The sequence below is a fragment of the Pipistrellus kuhlii genome, unplaced genomic scaffold (genome assembly GCF_014108245.1).
Source record: "Pipistrellus kuhlii isolate mPipKuh1 unplaced genomic scaffold, mPipKuh1.p scaffold_m20_p_6, whole genome shotgun sequence".
NCBI lineage: Eukaryota > Metazoa > Chordata > Mammalia > Chiroptera > Vespertilionidae > Pipistrellus > Pipistrellus kuhlii.
Window position 1 is genome coordinate 74,251,830 of NW_023425562.1, and position 16,088 is coordinate 74,267,917.

Here is a 16,088-nt window from a genome sequence, read left to right on the forward strand (position 1 = left end):
AGAAGGTCAGACCCAAGTCTGAGAGCTGCCCCTCTAGGAGCTGGAGGCTGGACCTGCAGCCGCCGGTTATGAGGTCACTTCCTCCTGCCTTCTTAAGCAACATCCCTTGTCAATGTTTACTCTCTCCACCTGTAGTGTTAGCGTTCATAAGTGGTTCAACTGAGGCTTTCTGCAGCCTTCCCCCTAGCTCCAGCGGTGGGCGTGTGACCCAGGTGGCCCAATCAACATAGTCCATCCCTTGGGCTGTAGAGATTGGTTATGGGATGAGTATATGATCCATAACCAATGGATCAATCAGAGTGAGGTGGTCCAATCAGAGTGAGTCCTGGGACTTTTGCTGCCCTGTTGGGGGAAAAAAAAAAAAAAAAAAAAGCTCTTTTTGAACTGACATTTCTAGCTGTAATAGTGCCATTTCCCTGGAGCTCCTAGTGAGGGTCTACTATGTGGAGAGAGAGGAAAACACACACACTCAACTGAGCCCTTATGACATCTTTGGAGCCCCTGGATCTAACCATACCTGAACCATTACCCTAAGAACATACTTCTTCGTTCTAAGAGGTTACATTTTCCCTTCTTTAAAAAACACACACAACAGTTTGAGAGAGTATCTGAAATCCTGTGCTTGGGATATCTACGTGTCATCTCCTGTAATTCAGACGTTAACCCCGTGGCGAAAGGGCTATGATGATGAAGGAGGTGAGCCGCAGGGAGGGAAGTGGCTTGTCCAAGGTCACCCAGCAGGTCAGTAGCTGGTGCTTGGATTTGAACCCAGGTTTCTTTGACTGCAGAGCTTTTCTTCTATTCCACATTGTCTGAGTTCTGGACAAGGAGGTCTGTGGGGTTAAAAGAGAAAAGACCTGAGTCCCATTTGGGCCACTATTTTTGCTGGGTGATTTTGATCAAGTAATCACTCCAATAGAAGCCTCAGTTTTCCTTCCCCATCTTGAAAATGGGGAAAAGAGTATTGCCTGACCCCTCAGATTGTTGTGAGGGTTAAGTGAGATAAACCAGTGAAACTAAAGTGCTTAGAACAGGGCTGTGCATCTACCAGTGAACATGAGCTATTATTTATCCCGGCTCTTGTTTTTGAGGGAAGAAAGGGGGTCTGAGGGCTTTACCCTCAGCCTGCAGCCAACGTGCTCCCTGCCTCCCTGCGGGTCACAGGCTGCAGCAGCCTCGGGTGGCGCCTCCATCCATCTCCTGCCAGAGGCATAGACCTGGCTCACTCACCCGGGAAGAAGGCACTTAAGGAGCTGCCTCTCCAGTTTCTCTTTTAATTTTCATTACATAAATTTCACATTTCCCGGAATAGAGATCTTGATCGGCTGGACTAATTTGGAAATCAAGTCAGCAAAGGGCTTCATTTATATTAATGGGGTCTCGAGTCTGGCTGGCTTGCAAGGAGGCAGAGACATGGATGGATGGATGTAGTGATCCAGGCCGGGCTGCTCCAGGCTGAGTTCGGACCTTGCCTTAAATGAGCAGGTGCCTCCCGGTGTAGGCTGGGACTATTCTCATTGTCTGGGAGGCTCTGGGACGTGAGGACCACGTTGCTCCCTGGCTTAAAGCCACCAAGGGCTGAGCACGGCTCTCAGAAGACTCCACGTTCACCCTGCTTGACAAGGTGAGGGACAAGCCACAGTAACTAACATTCAGGGACTGTGACAAGGACTTTACAAGGCAACACGTTTTTTAGTCCTCACTATAGTTCTTGGGACTATTGTTACCAGGTCCAGCGCATAAAGCACAGGGACGTGACGTAACTTGCCTAAGGTCACATAAGTTAGAAAGTAGAGGAGCCAGGACTGGAACTCAGGCTGTCTGGTTCTCCTATCTTCTGGTTAACTAGATCACCTAAGACCAGGGGGTAAGAGCCTGGTGATGGAAGGGCTGTGACGGAGCAGGTGTGGGAGCCCAGAAGAAACACCTGGTCTTGCTTTTGATGCGGGAAGGGGTCGGCAAAACCTCTTCAGTGCCTCGGCTGTGTGTAGAATTATTTATTTTAACTTTACATGATAGCTGAAGAATTTCTAATAGCTTCACATTACCCATGGTTACAACTTTAAGTCATGCGTATCACTCCAGCAAGAGGCAGTGCTATTCTTTATTGTGGGGCAATTGCATGCTTGCAATTTTGATGTTCTCTCTCATGCTGCCAGGAGTCAGTTCCGAAACTCAGTGGAGGAATGAAATGCTTCAGAACTCGGGCTCCAGACCTGAGTTCAAATCCCAGCTCCTCCAGTTGGCTCTCAGGGTTCTACATGCCCGGGACAAGGAGTATCCCCAAAGTCACTAAGGTGGTTAGGTAAGTGAATGATAACTAGAAGGCCCTGTCCTCCTTCCCCCTCCATGCCTTGGTGCCAGGTGGGACCCAGACTCCCCGGCTCAGCAGGTTCTTGGGAATTAGGTTGGTTTAAGAAAATAAAGAACTGTGATATTTCAACAAGAAACTAGTAACAGTAGTTGCCTCTGGAGAGGGAGACTGGATGGCTGGTAGACTGAGTGAGAGGGGTATTTTTCTTGCAGATCTTTCATACCTTTCCAGTTGGTACCATATGGGATTATTATCTAGTAAATAAACATTGAAAAAAGCTTAAAAGAAGAAAATGCATTCTTTCTGCATATCTGTCTGTGGACTAAGCTTTATTGAATGTATTCATTTTCTTTATTCACCTCAACATCATGCAAAGTAGTTATTGTTGCCCCTGCCTGACAAATAAGGAAACTGAGGCCCAGACAGGGGCAGTGACTCGCCCGAGGTCACATGGTGAGTTACTGCCAGATCTGAAACTTCAACCCAGGCCTCCTGACCTTCTGCTGAGGGACCCTCCACTCATCAGGTGCCTCTCCCTTCATCAGGTGAAGCCATGTTGAGGTGTGGATAGAGGGGCAGGGACACCATTGCCCTCATGTCATGTGATCTAGGTTCAAATCCCGGTCTGTCACTTGCCAGTTGTGTGATGTGAGATAAATCATTAAACCTCTGGGAACTCCATTCTGGAATAGCAGGGCTCAAAGATGAACCCCAATGATTTTTGTCTCCTAGAATTCACTTCCTTGTATCGTCCCTTCTGCAGTGAAGAGGGCTGACCTGTGTGACAATAACATGTTGGAGAAGCGACAGTGTGTGTGACTTCCAAGGTGGGATAGTGAAAAGACACAGTGACAATAGAAAAGGAAGAGGATTCTGATACATACTACTACCACCTCATGGATGAACATGGAGGACCTTATGCTGAGTGAAATAAGTTAGTCACAAAAAGACAGTAGGACTCCACTTACATGAGGTAGCTCGAATGGTCAAATTCATAGAGACAGAGGATAGAATGGTTGCCAGAGGACATGGGGAGAGGAGATGAGGAGTTCTTGTTCAGTGGGTACAGAATTTCAGTTTCGCAAGTTGAAATTTATGGAGAAGACTGGTGGTCATGGCTGCACAACAATAGGAGTCTACTTAATATCTGAACTGTACACTTACAATGGCTGGAGATGGTAACGTTTGGGTTATGTGTGTTTTTCCATAATAAAAAAAACTTGGGGGGATAAAGACATTGCAGCTTCTGTCTTTCTCTGGGATCACTCACTCCGAGGGAATCCCTCAGCCATATTGGGAGAACATTCCAGAAACACCGCAAAGGTTTTCTGGGAAGAACTAAGAATGCACACCAACAGCTTCACGTCAACCTCCGGCCATGTGAGGGAGCCACCTTGGAAGGGGATCCTCCAGCCCCAGTCAAGCCTTAGATGACGGTAGCCCTGGCCAACATCCTGACTGTCTCTCCTCAGGTGCCGCTAAGCCACCCCTGAATTCCTGAGCCACAAAAACGGTTAGGTAACAGATGCTTATTGTTGTCTCAAGCCACTAGGTGTTGGAGTAGCTGGTTAATGCGGCAATAGATAACCGGTTCCCCATCTGTAAGATAAGAATGATGACAACTTCACAGTTGTTGTTGATGACAAATTCATGATGGCACCCATATGGCACCCATAATGGTAATTCCATAGGTTTTATTACATAGGATTGCTGCTAAGAATTAATTAGCAAATGCATGCGAGGTGCCCGGAACTGTACCTGGCACACAATAAATGCTAACTAGTATGGTTTTATGTCTCAAGATTTCTGGCATTGTGAGAAGGCAAGCCTGGACAATAAATCTCATTAAGGAACAGATGTAGACACCAGGCCGCAGTGGGAATAATAATTATGGTAACAACGAGAGCTTCCATAATTGAGCTCTCACGGTATTCAAGCCTTGGGCTAAGTATTTTATATCTTTTCACTGAAACCCTCCAGCAGTCCCTTGAAGTAGATGACATTATTTTTCCATTTTACAGACTAGACAACCAAGGCTCAGAGAGGGAAAATGGCTTGCCCTAGGTCACACAGCAAGGAAGTATTGTCGCCAGAATTTGACCTCAGCTGCTTCAGACACCCATGTTTTTCTTCTAAACCACTGGATTGAGCTGCAGTTTGAAATCCCTCCAAGCCCACCTTCCCCTTTAATAATTTCCTCTTGATTACACAAGGCTCCGTGCCAACAATCCGACAGACAAAGAATTTGTTCCCTCAACCTACATCTGCAGAGTGTCAGGCCTCCTTCCCCTTTGGAGACCAAAGAGTAGATTCCCTTAGACCAGTGTTTCCCAAACTTTTGACATATGTGTACCCCTTCTATAATTTTCATAACGCTGAGTACCCTTCGTACTCATGAGAACGTAGAATTAGGCGCAGCTAAGCACGGTGCAGTGTATATCCCCACCAAACTCCGGTGCAAAGTATACCCCCACCAAACTCTTCCTGTACCCCTGGGGGTACGCGTACCACACTTAGGGAAACACTGTCTTAGACCTTTTGTTTTTCTGGTTCCAATATCCCTTCCCGAACTCTCTCCTTTGATATCCAGGATTGGGAATAGGAAGAACACACATACAGAAAAGCTCAGAAATATCTGCCTGGCCTGAGTTCCCCACAGTGTCTCGAGGCGGTTTAATTAGCCCCAGACCTTTGCATCCTGGCACCTCCAGACATGCCGCCAGCTGGCTCCTCACAAACAGCCCTCCTCATATTTGCTGGGGGAACATGTGGCCATCAGGAGGGGCATGTTCCCAGACAGGCGATGAGCTCAGGACATGAGCATCGCTACACCTGCTCCTCTCCCGGAGGCAGGCAGAAATAATTGTGCAGCCACTGACAACACAGCCTTTTTTGAACTTGGGTCCTGTGTGTTGGCAGAAGGGCAGAGGGGCCAACCAAGGCTGACTGGGGCCCAGAGGGAAGGACTAGGATGTTTGCATTTGCAATGTGGCAGTGGCTGTGCTGGGCCTGCCTTCTCAGATATTTCTAACCATGGGTTGCAGGAAGTATTTTAGCATCATGACCTGTAATACACACACACACACACACACACACACACACACACACACACACACACACTTGAAATGAAAGTTTCATAAGTCTATACTCACCTTTATTATGAGCATTGCATCCTGATCTATTCATTCTGGCCTAGTTTGTCTAAATTATTCATTGATTAAAAGAGTGCTATGACCCATGAAATAGATTTCACCTAATGCAGGGATCCGTCTGTGAACTTGGGTGGGTCTGATTTCTAACTGAAATGTTGTCCTTCCTTCAGTTATGAATAGAGGCAACAAATTATGGTAGTATTAGCAGTACTTGTGACATTGTCACTAATAAAAATCATAGATTAGAGCTGTTGTAGATAGCTCAAAGTGGCATTTATGCTCTTCACTAGCTTGAAATTATGATTACTATACCCACTGCTAGATCTTGTTATTATATCCATTGCTAGGTCTTGTTATTTTTAAAAAAATATGTTCTATTGATTTTTTACAGAGAGGAAGGCAGAGGGGTAGAGAGAAACATTAATCAGCTGCCTCCTGCCATACTCCTTACTGGAGATGTGTCTGAAATCAAGGTAATGTCCTTGACTGGAATCGAACCTGGGACCCTTCAGTCCTCAGGCCAACACTCTATCCACTGAGCCAAACCAGTTAGGGCTAGAGCTTATTATTTTGATAAGAACATATGGTTATATCACATATTAAAAAACATTTTAATAATTTAATTTCAATAATGTATGGTTCCTTTGTAAACCTATGTATTTTTTATGCAATTAAAATTATTATTCTGAGAAGGGGTCTGTGGAATTCACTGGACTGCCCCTGGAATTCCCAGCACATGACATTCTCAATAGATGTTATGGAAAGAAGGAAGATGTGAAGGAGGTGAAATGAAGAAAGAGAAGGAAGGAAAGAAGGAAGGAAGGAAGGAAAAAAGGAAGAAAAGAAGAAAAGAAGAAAAGAAGGAAGGAAGGGGAAATAAAGGAGGCAAGAATGTCTTAATTTATCTCAGGATTGCAATACTTACCCACAGCTGACATGAAGGTGCCAGTATGAGGTTAGTGAATGATTATTGCAGCTTTACTGTATAGTTAAGCTTTGAAGTTGGGTAATGTCAGTTCTCCAACTTGGCTCCTCTTCAATATTGTGTTGTCTATTCAGGATCTTTTACTTCTTCATATAAATTTTATTTTATTTTCTCTTCTCTCTCTCTCTCTTTTTAAAGCAATAATTGCACCTAGAATAAACCTCATTGGCTATGATGCTGCCACTGTGCAAAGCTCTACATATAAATTTTAGAATCAGTTGGTTGATATCCACAAAATAACTTGCTGGGATTTTGACTGGGATTGCATGGAATCCATTGGTCAAGTTGGGAACAACTGACATTTTAACAAAATCAAGTCTTCATATCCATAAACATAGAAAATCTCTCCATTTATTTAGTTTTTAAATTTTATTCATCATACTTTTGTATTTTCCTTATATAGATCACATATATACTTGTTGATTTACACCTATTTAATTTCTTGGTGTGCTAATGTAAATAGAATTGTTTTTTAAATTTCAAATTTCACTTGTTTATGATTGATATGTAGGAAGAGGTTGACTTTTGTATATTAATCTTAACAAGTTCTTTTTCCACCCGTGCTGCCTTCAAAATTCTCTTTGTCTTTAATTTTAGACTGTCTTGTTATAATGTGTATTGGAGAAGATCTCTTTGGGTCAAATATATTTGGAAACATATAAACTTTATTAACTTATATGTCTATATCTCTCCCCAGATTTGGGAGTTCTTAGCCACATTTCTTTAAATAAACTTTCTGCCCTTTCTCCTTCTCTTTTCCTTCTGGGGCTCCCATAATGCATAAATTGTTTCATTTGATGATATTCCATAATTTATGTAGGCTTTCTTCACTCTTTTTCATTGCACTCCTCTGACAAGATACTTTCAGATGAACTGTCTCTGAGTTCAGAAATTCATTCTCTGGGTTATTTAAGTCTCCTGCTTATGTTCTTCATTGTGTGTGTGTGTTTTAAATATATTTTATTGATTTTTTACAGAGAGGAGGAGGGAGGGATAGAGAGAAACATCGATGAGAGAATCATCGATCAGCTTCCTCCTCACACCCCGTACTGGGGATATGCCCGCAACCAAAGCACGTGCCCTTGACCAGAATCGAACCTGGGACCTTTCAGTCCGCAGGCCGACGCTCTATCCACTGAGCCAAACCGGTTTTGGCTGTGTTTTTAATTTCATTGATTGTGTTCTTTAGCTCCAGAATTCTGTTTAGTTCTTTTTTTATGATTTCTATCTCCTTGTATTGTTTTCTAAATTTTGTTGATTTGTCTTTCTGTGTTTTCTTATAGCTCACTGAGCTTCCTTAAAACAGTAATTTTGAATTATTTATCAGGAAATTATAGATCTCCATATCTTTCGGGTCAGTTACATGAAAATTATTGTGTTTCTTGATTTTTTTATTTCATTCCTTAAGAATTTGCATTGTTGTCCAGATTTGAAGAAGCAGTGACCTTTGGGGAAAAAAAAATATTTACCTGCCAGCCCACTAGGGATTCAGAGGCTTTCCCAGGCCTTTTCTATGGGAGCGTCTGTCCACATTTCTTATTACCTTTGGGAAGAAGGGGAGGTTCTTAAGATTAAGGTTCTTAAGATTCTTTAAAAATAAAAAATAAAATTGATTTTAGAGAGAGGAAGGGAGAGGGTGAGAGAGATAGAAACATCAATGATGAGAGAGAATCATCGATCGCTGCCTCCTGTACACCTACTGGGAATTGAGCCTGCAACCCCGGGCATGTGCCCCAACTGGGACTCAAACCATGACCTCCTGGTTCATAGGTCAATGCTCAATCACTGAGCCATACTGGCTGGATGGTTCAGGTGCTGACAGCCTCTCATTTGCTTTCTTTTGGAGGGTGCTAACTGTTCAAGTCTGTGTGCGTTTTTCAAACCTGTACAGTGAGGCCAGCTTTTTGTGTAAACTCACTAGTCATCTGCAAAGACTTGCACTCACAGCCCATGGTGTGTGCATGTGTGTGTGTGTGTGTGTGTGTGCGCGCGCATGTGTGTATGTGGTGTATATAGCATTGGGTCTTGTTTTTTGATCCATTCTGACAATCTTGTCTTTTAATTGGTATGTTTAGAACATTGACATTTAAAATAATTATTGCATATTGGATTAATATCTGTTATATTTGTTACTGCTTTTTATTTGTTGCCTTTGTTTCTATTTTTTGTCTTCCATTCTTTTTCTGCTTCTTGTGGTTTTTCTTTTAATTTTAATTTTTTAAAATATATTTTTTATTGATTTTTCACAGAGAGGAAGAAAGAGATAGATAGTTAGAAACATTGATGAGAGAGAATCATCGATCAGCTGCCTCTTGCATACCCCCTACTGGGGATGTGCCAGCAACTAAGGTACATGCCCTTGCCCGGAATCGAACCCGGGACCTTTCAGTCCGCATGCCGAGGCTCTATCCACTGAGCCAAACCGGTCCCTGCTTCTTGTGGTTTTAATTGAGCATTTTATTATTCAATTTTTCTCTCCTTTCTTAGCAAATTAATTATACTTTTCTAAACACCATTTTAGTGGTTGCCTTAGTGTTTGCAATGTACATTTACAACTAATATAAATCCACTTTCAAATAACACCATACCATTTCATGGGTAGTGTAGTACCTAGTAAAAACAAAAGAATTCTAATTTCTCCTTCTTGTCTTTTGTATCATTTCTGTCACTCACTTCACTTATATCAATATATAGCATACATAAACATATATACATTACATACACAAGATATATAAAAAAATTGAATACATTGTTGGTATTAATATGGACAAATTGTTATTTGTTTGAGAAATTAAGAATTAGAAAAAGAAAAGTTTTTATTTTACCTTTATTTAGTTCTTCTTGATGGTCTTACTTTTTCTTAAATATAGATTCAAATTTCTGACCTATATCATTGTCTCTCTCTCTAAAGAACTTTTTTTAACATTCTTTGTGCTGGCAACAAAGTCCTTCAATTTTTGTTTATCTGAAAAAGTTTTTATTTCTCTTTCACTTTTGAAAGATAATTTTTCAGGGTACAGAATTCTATAGGTTGCTGGCTTTTTTCTTCCTCTCAACACTTTAAGTATCTTACTTCATTGTCTTCTTGCTTGCATAGTTTTTGAGGAGAAAGCAAATGTAATTCTTATCTTTGTTCCTCTATCATTGACCTGTTTTTTCTTCTGGTTTCTTGCAGGTCAGGATTTTTTCTTATCTTTGATTTTTCTGTAGTTTGACTTGTTTTATGGCTAGGTCTAGTTTTTTGGTATTAATCTGAGCTTCCTGGATCTGTGGTTTGGTGCCTGGCATTACTTTGCTGAAATTCTCAGTTATTATGGTATCAAATATTTCTGTTGTTCTTTTCTCTCATGTTTCTTGTGTTCCCGTTATGGTTATGTTTTCTAGTTGTTCCACAGTCCTTGAATATTCTGTGGTTTTTTTTTTTCAGTCTTTGTTCTCTTGGCTTTTCAGTTTTTGAATTCATGTTCTACCGGAGGGAGAAATTTACATTCTATTGGAGGGAGATAAATAATAATCAAAATAAATAAATATAATAAAGTGTGTCAGAAGGTGGTAAGTATTATGGAGAACAATAAAGCAGAAAAGGGGAAGGGTTATGAGACTTTTGTGTATGTGTGTGTGTTGGGGGTGGGGAGGTTGTTATTATAAACAGGGTTGTCAGCTAAAGGGGTTGCTAAGATGACACCTGAAGGAGGCGATGAAATGAGCCATATGGCTAGCCTGGAAAAGATGTTCCAGGCAGAGAGGACAGCCAGAGGAAAGGCCCTGTGGTGGCAGTATGCTTGGTGCATTGGAAAATGGACTGGTGGCCAATATGTCTGAAGGGGAGTGAGAGAAATGAAGAGTAATAAGACAGGAGGTCAGAGAGGGTAGAGGAATCTGGGATGGGGGCTGGAAAGGGGTTGCATTAGGTGAGCCCATGAGGTCATGTTTGAGGAACAGTGAGGAGGACAGTGACAATGGAGCAGAACACCCTCAGGGGAGAGCAGGGAGAGGGGTGAAAGCAAAGGGGCAGGCAGGAGCCTAAGGATAAATGGCCTTGCAGACCATGCCAAGGACTTTGGATTTTATTCAAAATGTGATGGGAAGCCTTTGGAAGGCTTTAGCGGTGAAGTGATATAATCAGGGTGACAGGTTGATAGAATCCCTCTGGCCACTGTGTTGAGAGAAGCCTGAAAGGGATCATAGGTGGAAACAGTGAGCCTGGTCTGGAGGCTGCTGCCATCATTAGGCAACAGAGAGTGATGGCACGGCCTAGAGCTGTGGCAGTGGAGGGGCAAGAAATGTAGATTCCAGATCTATTTTGAAGGCAGAACCCATAGGAACCACTGACAAGCCATTCATTTCCGTTCTGTTTGTTACACCAAAGTTTGGAAGCAACCCGAACATTCAACTGTAGGAGATGAGCGATTACTGTGTACAAAAGAACAAGGAAGCGCTTTGTGTATTGGTACAGGATGATTTTCAAGATACATAGTATGAAATGAGAAAAGCAAAGTGCAGAGCAGGGTACGTATATGGTATGTTACTATTTGTGTGAGTAAAATAAAGCAAAAACAAACAGACATGCACATTCATAGTCTTTGGATGTTCTGTTCTATCTCTCCCCCTCCCACCACCCAGTCTTTGCTTTTTAGTTTCTGAATTTATGTTCTATTAGAGGGAGGTGAACAATAAACAAAATAAATACATAAAATATTGTGGAAAGTGTCACGGAGAACAATGGAGCAGAGAAGGGGTGGACTGTAAGAGTTATGTGTGTGGCTCCTGTAGGCATTGTGAGACATCTTTATGAGAGAGCGACAGTAAGGCCAAGAAGGCCCAGTTATCATTGACATGAGAGCCAAATGACCAGAATTTGGACTTTGGTCCCTTGAGCACAGCATGGGGTGGATTGCCACTCTTTGCACATTGGGATTACATGGCAGTGACATTTTCATAATCTATCTTTCAGGTGAAGAGAAAAAGCCAGGGCTGTCCCCTCTAAGTCCCCCAATTCAGCTTCCTCTGTAGACCTTCCCACCTCTCCCTTCCCATGCCCCCTAGAAAATAAAACAAACACCACCAAGCTTGTTTTCTCCATACCTCTTTATTGAACTCTGCAGACTTCATTAAGGGACCATTTGCTTAGAAATTCTTAAACATTTGGACATATTTTACAAGACAGGACAGCAGGTGAAGGTCACAATTTCGTCTCATCACATGCATAAAAAGAAACTGGATTGTTTGTTGTTTGGTTTCCTCATGAGTGTGTGTGTGTGTGTGTGTGTGTGTGTGTGTGTGTGTGTGTAATGCTCATTTCACTTTTACAGGAAGGACTAGAGACGTCAACTGATCAGAGATGAACAGGACCCAAGAACACAACCCCAGAAAAGAGCATCTAAGGACATTGGTCATTTATGGCTAATGTGATTGGCTTGTCCCCCATCATGGGTGGGGCGATCAGAATGGCTTTGCTGGCATAAAAACCTCAACTTCACATGGTTTCTGGGAGAGACAGAGGGTCTTAGCGAATGGGATTGGGCACATGCTGCCATGGGGGCACTGGGGCTCAGAACAAAGGAAATCCCTTGGCTCTAAAAGCTGGAGGAAAAGCTGGCCTTCTCTTCCAGCTGGACTCCATGGCTCAGGGAATGCAATCCAGTTTCCAGATGTCAGCTCCCACATTCCTGCCCCTAGCAAGTCCTGGACCCTTGGCTTTGCCATTGGAAAACCTATGGGCTATGTGTGAGCTGAATTAGAGCATGGGGTTGAAAATGCAGAGTAGGAGAGTAAGAAAGGAGTGTGGGGCTGCCCCAAACGAAAAGGCCAAGGTCCTTAGGCCAGACAAGTGTCCAATTTGGACATCATCTTGGTCCCCAATTGAGTCAAAGAACAGATGCTGTTGGTGGGGCTGTTACAGGTTTTAATGGGAGGGGCCTCCCATTTCTCCTTCCTTCCCAGTTAGTACTACCTCCAGCCAGGTAAGAACTAACAAGCTCCTCTTTTCACTCACACATTCGCTCATCATTCATTCACTCAGAAGTTAATCATTTACACATTTACTCACTCAAACACACAGGTTGAGTGACCACTATGTGCCAAGGGCATACCTTGGGGGATTACCCTGAGTTCCTGGTGCAGAAAATGGTGTTCCCAGATCTTGACCTTGGCTTAAAGCCAGGATAGGTCTGGGGAGCAAAAGGCCAGCTGCCAGCTGAGCAGCTGCTGATGTTCCTCTTCCCCACCTAGCAGGCACACCAAGCTCAGAGGTCAAGGTCATCTAAGAGAGAGAGCCCAACGCCCTAGTGAAGACCAGGAGAGGTCCAAATCTCTTGAGCAGCTTCTCCTGTGCTTCCTGCCTGGTTTTCCAAACCTGGATCAGCTCAGGGAGGCAAGTAGGGTGGGGAGATGCATGCATAACTCTTGAGAGCATCCTAATGGGACAGAATTGGGAGTTTCCCTCCTTTCTTCAGGACTGTAATGTCATTGCAGACATTGACTTGAGTTATTCCTCGGGACAGAGCCTCAGAGGGGGATCTTAGAAATTAGCAGCTGCTCGGTCTATCCGTTCAAGCATATCCTGCCTAATCTGGTGACAAAACAACCTGAGGCTGCCTGCACTGGGGGTCACCAGAGGATGAAGCTCCACCTCCTCCAGACTCACCAAATATAAATTAAGGGGGACTTGCAAGCCTCTTTGTCCAATGCTCTCCTTGAGGAATGCAGAATCCAGACATTGGGAAGGGGCTACAGATGTGGGAGATGGCCTTTTGCCTGGAGGCAGCAGAAGCCTTGTTTTGCTGTAAAACTGGGGTATAGGTGCCTGTTTTGGCCCTTCTGGATTTAACTTCATTAGGTGGGGACTTTCAAAAGCTTTGAATAGACTTGACTGGGGGTGGTGAACACACAATAAAATATGCAGATGATGTATTATAGAATTATACACCTAAAACCTATATGATTTTATTAAGTGTGTCACCCCAATAAAGTCAATGAAAAAGAAAACAAAAAACAAAAAACCCTAAAGGATTTGAATGGGATTTCCTGTTTTATTTGCCAGGGGGGGAAAAAAAGCCCTTTTGGAATAGTGCCATTTGCCGTTGCCTGGGCTGTTTGTTCATTAGACAGGTGGCTAGTGGGTAAAAGATAATTGTGTCTTTTGTACCGAAATCCTCAGGTCTCTGAGGGCATAGTCTGGGCAGAAGGGCTGAAGTACCTCGAGGCAGCCAGCCAGGGATGAGGTTGCTTTTTGGTTGGCCTGGGGGATGGTACCATAAGTATTATCCCACCCTGGGTGGTTCCTGCTAGGGCACTGGGGATGGGTTGGATGGTGATCAAGAGGGTCATTGAAATTGTCCAAGATACGGAGCGTGGGGAACAGGGTATCCTGTGCCACCTAGAACTCCCTCTGAGAGCTCCAAATTCTAACATTTCTGAGTTCCTGTTAACAGTGCTCCTTGCCTTTGCCTTGGTGGCTTGAGTCTGTTCCCGGATGTTCAAACCACCAACCATCAACCCCCCCCCCCACACACACACACACACCACACCAGGAAACACAGAGAGAGAGGGAGAAAGAGAATTTCCCTGGTTGTTTAGTCCAGTTGCTGTGCAATGCTAGGGTCCCTCTGCAATATGCATTTTGTATACCATCTAGCCTCTCTTTAAACACCGTGTTGCCACAAAGGTCATTACCCAACATGGCACTTGAGTTCCATGGTTAGGCAGCCCCACCTACTAGACTTTGAGCTGAAATCAACCACTCTGTCCTTCTCATGCAAGAGAACATTTCAATGACCCACATGCAGCCATCCTGCAGTCAGGTAATTTCTTGTCCAGGCGAACTGCCCCACTCCACCCATCCTGGCCAGCCTTTAGATCTCTTCAGAATCTTTGCAGGGAGGAATGGAGAGTTAGAGTTAGAGGTGAAGATGAGGGGCTGCTCCATTAACAGAGCCCCTTCCAAATCCATTTATTCAAGTTGGAATTTTGGGGCACTCCCAAGAAATTCCAGGTTAAGACAAAATCCAGATAGTGAATGGATACCCAAACTATGCAACTTCTTCCCTCATGAAAACAGCCATAAGCAAGGGTGTTTGCTTATCCAGGCATCAGACCTAGCACATTAATGGAAAAAACAACTTTGTTCTTGTGAAGAAGTTTTAACAATCTCATCTGTTTTGTTTGGCTTTGGTTCAAATCAGGCTACCAGGAATTTGGGGAGGGGGTGGGAAAATTTTGACTAGGGTCTTGGTCCAAAAGAATAGATTCCTACTTGGATTCATTTCCTCTTGGGGTTGTTCTAAAGCACATGTGTCAAACACAAGGCCCACGGGCCAAATCCGTCCAGCCAGGCCTTGCAATGTGGCCCGCACCGCGCTGTCATCACTGCACTCCGCTGCGTTTCCATCACAATGACAGTTTACGACTGTTCAGTAAACCATTCGGCCCGCGATTTAGGCTGGATTTTAGATTTTGGCCCCTTCTCTGATTGAGTTCGACACCCCTATTCTAAAGGGAATCATTCGCTGCCATCTGGGGGTCCTGATTGGGCTCAGATTTCTATTTGGGTGGAGGTGAGAGCCCTGAAGCTGACAGTGAGGTGGTAGAAGTGGTGGGGTGGTGGGTATATAAAAATCTAAATGATTGCAAACTGGAGACAATCTGAGCTTTCTTCTTCTTCCTGCATGAGTTGATGGATGGAAAAAAATCACTTTTTTGCTGAAGATCCTGCTTCATGAGCGGTCCTCTGCCAACCCAATGCTGGAAGCCACCTGGTGGAATTAATTATCAGGACAGTCCAGATAATTAGTTGAGTGGAATCTGACTTTGCCACCAATCCCTGGCTCTCTGGAGCCAGCAGCTGGAAAGGGAAGGGGAGATGAGATGGCAGATTCTGGGGAGATGTCTTCTTGGGGTTTGGCTGCAAGCCTGTCTGGCCACTGTTTGCTGTTGAGGCTGCTGGCAATGGGTTGAGAAGAACTGATAAAAAGTTGATGAGATCTAAAGCCCAGCATGTTCTCCGATGTCCTCAAGAACCAGAAAATGCTCTGACCTTCGGATGCAATTGATGTTGCAGGGAGCAGGGCACTGGACACTGCAGCAGGCCAGCCAGGAGGGGCTTGGGTGTGTTCTGGGTCTCAGAAATGCCAGTGGGAAGTTTGCTTACGTGAGACTTTTGGTTCTGAAATCTTTGGGGATGAGAAGACTCAGTCCCCTCAGATCCCCAAAGGTGTGTAGGAATCAGCCTAACCAGCCCACATCCCATCCTGATTTTGAGGGTCATCTGCTCTCAATCGTGCATCTGTGCCCTGGGTTCTTAAGAACAACAAATAGGAGAAACACACAGACAGAATGAAGACAGGAATAGTGTCAACAGATTCCAGGCCTAGTGCCAGGAAAGGCCTGCACGAGGAAGTCAGACCCTAAAGTCTGTCCCCACCCCCAGAAAATCAGAACCGAAAAGAAGAAAAAGCAGTCCTAGGGACAATGGGAGTCAATGAAAAAAGGCCAGAAGATATCAGCTATGATAACGACCAGCCACAAACCTCCAAAAATGCGATTCTATATTACAAACAAAATTAGACTCCATGGCCCTGTTATAGATTTGCTAAAAGGACATACATTTATCTGGACAGGAAAATAGACTACTCTGAGA

At 43.7% G+C, this 16,088-nt stretch overlaps 2 long non-coding RNA genes across 2 annotated transcripts; one reads left to right on the forward strand and one right to left on the reverse strand.

Annotated features, from left to right (window-relative positions):
- The first annotated feature begins 1,630 nt into the window (after positions 1-1,630).
- LOC123651505 lies at positions 1,631-3,547 on the forward strand. The gene is made up of 2 exons (XR_006740278.1): positions 1,631-2,767; positions 3,047-3,547. It is a non-coding gene; the product is annotated as an uncharacterized LOC123651505 (long non-coding RNA).
- Positions 3,548-11,521: 7,974 nt separating this feature from the next.
- LOC123651501 lies at positions 11,522-15,963 on the reverse strand. The gene is made up of 2 exons (XR_006740271.1): positions 14,935-15,963; positions 11,522-14,732 (listed from the first exon to the last, which is right to left on the reverse strand). It is a non-coding gene; the product is annotated as an uncharacterized LOC123651501 (long non-coding RNA).
- Positions 15,964-16,088: the final 125 nt, after the last annotated feature.